Source organism: Pocillopora damicornis, chromosome 2 (genome assembly GCF_964200805.1).
Source record: "Pocillopora damicornis chromosome 2, jaPocDami1.2, whole genome shotgun sequence".
Classification (NCBI taxonomy): domain Eukaryota; kingdom Metazoa; phylum Cnidaria; class Anthozoa; order Scleractinia; family Pocilloporidae; genus Pocillopora; species Pocillopora damicornis.
The window spans coordinates 8,834,216-8,840,094 of record NC_142671.1 but is presented as its reverse complement, the minus strand read 5'-3'; the positions used below and the strand labels follow the sequence as shown (position 1 = coordinate 8,840,094).

The window sequence follows — 5,879 nt, the reverse complement described above, 5'->3', positions numbered from 1 at the left end:
TCTCGCAGCCTGTTCTTGTTCAATCTCCTATTTAGCAGGAACAGTCAAACAGAAGAGCTGTTAGCTTATCACAAATAAATCAGTGATTCAACAGAAAGTTCATGACCAGACGCTCCAGAGTTATTTATCACAAATAATTTAGTGTTTTAACAGAGAGGTCATGACAAGATGCTCCCAAGTTATGAACTCTGAACTTTTCCCTTTAATCTGAAGTTCACTCCACGTCAGGTGTTGAAGTCAGTAACCAGCATTAAGACCGTGAGGACCACCCTTACTTGCCCTTACATCATATCATTCTTGAAATATGTGAATAAATGCCACAAATTTCCCCTTTTATCCTATTTTTCCTGTTCCCTGTATAGCAAAAGAAACATTAACGACAACTTTAATAAAGTTCAGTGAGAAATACAGTTTCACATACAGTTCTTGGAGAAAGTTGAGGTTGGCAAGAAAGTCAGATGGTAGCTCCTCCAAATGGTTGTCACTAAGGTCTCTGTAAAAAAGCGAATCCAGTTACAACAGCGGGAAAAACCCCTAATAAACCCTGATTAGTTTCTGAAGTAATTAATGTTTACGAAGCCAAAAAATTAAGCACGCAATGTGAAAAGATAACTTCGATTATTGATATTTAAAGCCTCTCCAGGAGTCCTTCCATCTCATCCTGTTCTGCATTCAGGCATACTTTTGCTATTAGAAAAACAGATATAATAGTATAACGGTACGTAAATATCTATGAGTCTTCCTGACTTTGGAAACAAGCCGGGTGGTGGCTAAAACGAAGCGGATAAAAAGTGTCGGAACTAGTATTTCAAAGCAATAATCCCACTTTGAGCCTGTTTAGAAACTTATTACGATGGCTGTTTTTTTTTTTTTAATTCAAGTATAAGGCGTTTATCACTTGTCTATAATGACCCCAGGCCGACTAATCGTAAGAATGAATAAAAACTATTTTAAGAGCTTTAATAGGATGTTAAGAGCTTTCATGAGACTACAATAAGTGTAAAGAATATTTCAATGATCGGGGCAGACGGTTTTGATAATATAAACAACGGTCATGTAACAGTTCAGCATTAATAACCTGGTCTAGTCCGTCACTTCCAACCAGGGCGTTTTTTATCAACACCTCTAAATGGAGATTGAAGTTGAGGACTACTCTGTGACGTTGCTAGCTTGACGCGGGTAGAAACGCATGGAGAATAAGCGCTTAAATTACTTTCGATCTTTCGTGAGAGATGACGTCTCACTTGAAACATTTCCTATAACGAAGGTGGTGCACTGAATATCGCAAAAGTAAGGATTACGAAAATATACTCTGATCCTTCCGAGGGTGCATGGTCCATATCCGATAGCGCTAAAAACTGTTTATGAAGATCATTATGGATAACGTACTTCGCCATCTATCTGCGTTTAATTAATGCAGGAGCAAAGAAGCCAGTAGTTTACATTTACATTTACATATATCATCTCGCAACTTCTATAACAGACATATCCAATCTAGGTTATCTGTTTTGATTTAGACGTTGCTTACAGTTCCTCTAATCTGGTTAGGTGATCAAATATCTTTTGCGGCAAAGTCTTGATTGTGTTGTTCCACAACACTCTGTGAACATTAAAAGATAATTTCATTTCTATTAGTTAAGCGAAATAAAGTTTTACATTGTCTTTGAAGTTAAAAACATTCGGCAAAATTGAATGAGAAGGTCAAAATTAGTTGGTATATGACACGCGTTTTCCCCACGACTCAAAGTGCTGCTATTCCAAATGAATGGTTTATATTAAAGTCCTTACTAAAGTTCTCTGTTCCCTGTTCTATGAATTTATGAATTTAGATAACAATGATTTATTGTTGATTAACTTACAACTTCGTCAATCTGGTGAGTGCATCAAAAATTCCCAGTGGTAACTTCACAAGCTTGTTTCCACGAACATTACTTTCATTTAAGAGAACAAAAAATAGCTTCATATTAAAACAGGGTGTATATTTTACTGCTCTCGTGTGGTGGGCTGAGACAACCAAGACGGTTAAGTCTAGAGAAGAGAAAAATCATTTTCTTTCCAGCCTTTTATCCAGACTCACCCTATCATCTCAATCATATCTACCATTCTCATCAAATAAAATTTCTCATGCAACAGAGAAGTGCAGCATTGTTAAAACCATTTCAATCATTACATGCTGAAGGTCCCTCCCAGAACCCTTTGTCACCTTTCCCTGTTCTGGATTGCGTTTATTGAAAGCTCTTGTCAATGTAAAGAAAAATCATAGAGAAAACTTGGACTCCGTCTTGAGTACCGCCCCCAACCAAACTGTTATCTAATCCTTTTTCCTTTGCTCAGATGAAGGAACAGATATCAGTATCAATGTATATATACATTCCCTAACTAAATTCATATCACGCTATATATATATATATATATATATATATATATATATATATATATATAGCGTGATATGAATTGAGTTAGGGAAAAAAAGAGACTACGATACATATATATCTCTACGTACAGTTCTGTGAGATTTCCGAGATTAGAAAACAGGCCAGACGGCAGGTTAACCAGATTATTGTTGATCAATTGTCTGTAAAATACAGAAAAATAACAACGGGAATGAAATAAACTTAAATGCATATATTCTTTAACTGAGTCTTTTCAGTAAACTACAGTAGCTTCTAACCAAGTAAGGCACCCTTTATGAGTCCGAACCCGCTAGGCATAGCATGTTTAATTTTACTTTTTTTTCCCCATACCTCCATCAGAAAAATGGATGACTGAATAATCTGGCCAAATGGTTTTAATTCATTAGAAACATTTCTCAGTTTAGCATGAGTAAGTACGTATGGCTAGTCAGTTCTGAACATGGTGTCTTGTCCTGTCCATCTGTCAATGGACCTTTCAATGCGCAGGATTAAGTATATCTGTACGGAGGAATGTGAAATTGAAAGCTATTTGCTTCTAAGGATAGAAACAAAAGATTATCTATAGCTTTTGTTCTTCTATGCGTTCCAATGGTTCGAGATTCATATCTACATAACCCTCGTATAAGATACTTGACAAATAATGAGTTCAGTTGGATTTCTCAGATGTCTCACTTTGTTTCGGCACAGCTGATGACGATCTTACAGAGGCAGATTAACTTACAGGATCTTCAGCTGAGGATTTCGATCAAATACGTTCAGAGGAAGGTATCGCAACCTGTTCTCGTTCAATCTCCTATTAAGCAGAAACAATTTACAGAGTAGCTGTTAGCTTATCACAAATAATTCAGTATTTTAACAGAGAGGTCATGACCAGATGCTCCCGAGGGATGAACTCTGAATTTTTCCCTTTAATGATATGAAGTTCATTCCACGTCAGGTTTCGAAGTCAGTAACTTGCATTAAAACTATGGGGACCACCCTTTCTTGCCCCTACTTCATATCAATCTTGAAATATGTGAATAAATGCCACAAATTCTCCCTGCTATTCTATTTTTCCTGTTTCCTGTATAGCAAACGAAACATTAACGACAACTTCAATAAAGTTCATTGAGAAATACAGTTTCACGCACAGTTCTTGGAGAACGCTGAGGTTGGCAAGCAAGTCAGATGTTAGCTCCTCCAAATGGTTGTCACTCAGGTCTCTGTAAAAAACGAATCCATTCACAATAAAAACCTATGAAAAACTCTGATTAATTTCTGAAGTAATTAACGTTTACGAAGCCAAAACATTTAGCACGCAGACGCAAATATGGATAAAGTCTTTTATCGTATAATGCACAATTTTTAATTTTCTTTTCAAAGAATGGGAGAGAAGGTAATTTTTTTGTCACTCGCCGTCTTCTCAGTTGGTTGCCAGTTGATCATTCACTAATTGTATATAATTAATCGTTTAGCAATGTAAAAAAAAGATAACTTCAATTGTTTGATATTTCAAGCCTCTCTAGGAGCCTCGTTCCATCTCATCCTGTTGTATATTCAGGCATACTTTTGCTTTTAGACAGCATATATAATAATATAACTGTACTTAAAGATCTATTGGTCTTCCTGACTTTGGAAACAAGCCGGGGGATGGCTAAAACGAAGCGGATAAAAGTTGTCGGGACTAGTATTTCAAAGCAATAATCCCACTTTGAGCCTGTTTAGAAACTTATTACGATGGCTGTTTTTCCTTTTTAAATTCAAGTATAAGGCGTTTACAATTTGTCGATAATGACCCCAGGCCGACTAACCGTAAGAATGAATAAACTCTATTTTAAGAGCTTTAATAGGATGTTAAGAGCTTTCATGAGACTACAATAAGAGTAAAGAATATTTCAATGATCGAGGCAGACGGTTTTAATATACAACGGTCATATTACAGTTCAGCATTAATGACCCGGTCTGGTCCGTCACTTCCCACCAGGGCGTTTTTTATTAACACTTCTAAATGGAGATTGAAGTTGAGGACTGTTCTGTGACTTTGCTAGCTTGACTCGGGTAGAAACGCATGGAGAATAAGCGCTTAAATTACTTTCGATCTTTCGTGAGAGATGACGTCTCACTTGAAGCGTATTTCGCCATCGTTCCGCGTTTAATTAATGCAGAAGCAAAGAAGCCAGTGGTTTACATTTACATTTACAAATATCATCTTGCAACTTCTGTAACAGACATATCCGCAAGCTCCAGTCTAGGTTATATGATTTTGATTTAGACGTCGCTTACAGTTCCTCTAATCTGGTTAGGTGATGAAATATCTTTTGCGGCAAAGTCTTGATTGTGTTGTTCCGCAACACTCTGTGAACATTAAAACATAATTTTATTTCTATTAGTTGAGCAAAATAGCGTTTCATTTTGTCTTTGAAGTTAAAACATTCGGCAAAATTGAATGAGAAGCTCAACGTTAGTTGGTATATAACACGCGATTTCCCCACGACTCCGATTGCTGCTATTCCAAATGAATGATTGTATATTAAAGTCCTCACTAAAGTTCTCTGTTCCCCGTTCCAAATTTTCTCTTCTCTTTTCCACGTTCTACGTTTTCCGTTCCTTGTAACCCTTCCTTAGTTTTGCGTTTTCCGTTTCCAGTTCATTGTTGGTTTGCTTCGTCGATGATCTTGAGCTTTCACACACATTTATGAACTTAGATAACGATGATTAATTTTTGATTAACTTACAACTTCTTCAATCTGTTGAGAGCGTCTAAAATTCCCAGTGGTAACTTCACAAGCTTGTTTCCACGAACATTACTTACATTTAAGAGAACAAAAAATAGCTTCATATTAAAACTGGATGCATATATTTTACTGCTTTCGTGTGGTGGGCTAAGATCACCAAGACGATTAAATTAAGCGTAGGGAAGAGAAAAATCATTTTCTTTCCTGCCTTTTATACAGACTTACCCTATCATCTCAATCATATCTACCATTGTCATTTAAAACAATTTCTTATGCAACAGAGAAGTACAGCATTTTTAAAAGCATTTCAATCATTACATGCTGAAGGTCCCTTCCAGAACCCTTCGTCATCTTTCCCTGTTTGGGATTGCGTTTATTGAAAGCTCTTGTCAATGTAAAGAAAAATACTAGGGAAAACTTAGACTCTGTCTTGAGTACCGCCACCAACCAAACTGGTATCTAATCCTTTTCTCTTTGCTCAGATGACGGAACAGATATCAGTATCAATGTATATATATATATATATATATATATATATATATATATATATATATATATAGCGTGATATGAATTGAGTTAGGGAAACAATTAAGAGACTACGATACATATATATCTCTACTTACAGTTCTGTAAGATTTCCGAGATTAGAAAACAGGCTAGTCGGCAGGTTACCCAGACTATTGTTGATCAATTGTCTGTAAAATACAGAAAAGTAACCACGAAAATGAAATAAACTTAAATGCATATATTC

At 36.1% G+C, this 5,879-nt stretch overlaps 1 protein-coding gene across 1 annotated transcript in view; it reads right to left on the bottom strand.

The window, feature by feature from the left end:
• LOC149049776 (uncharacterized) overlaps positions 1–5,879 on the bottom strand; it is a 180,470-nt gene that overhangs the window by 120,530 nt on the left and 54,061 nt on the right. The gene's annotated exons all lie outside the window — the stretch shown is intronic.